The sequence below is a fragment of the Ips typographus genome, linkage group LG9 (assembly GCF_016097725.1).
Source record: "Ips typographus isolate SLU linkage group LG9, UJ_Ityp_2.0, whole genome shotgun sequence".
Taxonomy (NCBI): domain Eukaryota; kingdom Metazoa; phylum Arthropoda; class Insecta; order Coleoptera; family Curculionidae; genus Ips; species Ips typographus.
The window spans coordinates 1,757,545-1,758,760 of NC_138430.1; positions in this window are offsets into that span (position 1 = coordinate 1,757,545).

Below are 1,216 nucleotides of genomic sequence, written 5' to 3' on the forward strand. Positions count from 1 at the left end.
TTGTTGTTCATTTATTTTTAAGGTTTGAAAGAAAAGAAAAATGATCAAATGGTGTAGACACAACAATTTGACAGTCGACAGTTGACTTGACAGTTGACGAGTCGCACACCACTGATGCCCTTAATTACATCAGCGCAATATAGAGTGTCAAATTGCAACTAGAATATACTTCTCGGTGTCTGTGAATAGTCAAAAATGCTGTCCAAAGATTGCCTGGGTTACTTGGATTGTCGCAACATTTCTAGAGGCATTTTTGACGTCTCAAAAGTGTCAATAGTCAAAAATGCTGTCTAGAGATGTCTTGACGTGTTTGGGTTGTCAAAGTTCTTTTCAATGTCTTTTTTGTCGTGAGAGGTATGGATTGTCAAAAGATCATCATTTCTAGTGACTCGAAGAAGTCAAATCGTCATCAATCAAGTTGAATGTCTTCAAAGTGTCAAAATTGAGTACAAAAAGTCTCCTTCTGTCTTTAACAGTCAATAATGCCTTCTGAAGCCTTTAGGAAGGCTATTTATATTGTCAAAATACCAACTGGAAGAATTTTTGCTGTTTCTTTATCATTAAATTAAAGACAGAACGTTTCCTGATGTCTTTGAATAGTCAAAAAGACTGTATGGTCTTTTAAATAAAATCTGCAAGCATTTTTAATACCTTTAAACTGTCAAATTGATGTCCGAATGCTTCTAGATGTCTTTGAATAGTCAAAAATGCTGCCTGAAAACTTTAGATTGTCAAAACAAAATCTGTAAGCAATTAATGTTTGTAAATTGTCAAATTAAAAATAGACGTTATTTTGTTGTTTTTGAATAGTAAAGGATGCTGTCTGAATGCTTTGGAATGTCAAAACAAAGACAGGAAGCAATTTTAATGTCTTTAGAATGTTGCGTTTGTGTCAGAATGCTAATTGCTTATGCAAAAATGCTGTTGCAGCCTTCTTCAAGAGTTTTGATTGTCAAACAAGCATTTTCCTGTGACGAAATTGTCAAATTAAAGATTGAAAGGGTGTCGATGTCTTTGAGTAGTCAAAAATGCTACCTAAAGCTTTCTGGATGAGTTTGAATTGATAGGTGAGGTCAGAGAATACTTTTTGTTGTCTTTGAGGAGACAAAAATGCTGTCTGAAGCCTTCTTGAAGAGTTTTGCTTGTAAAACAACCATTTTATTGATCCTAAATCGTTAACTTAAAGACAGAAAGCTTGTCGATGTCTTTGAGTAGT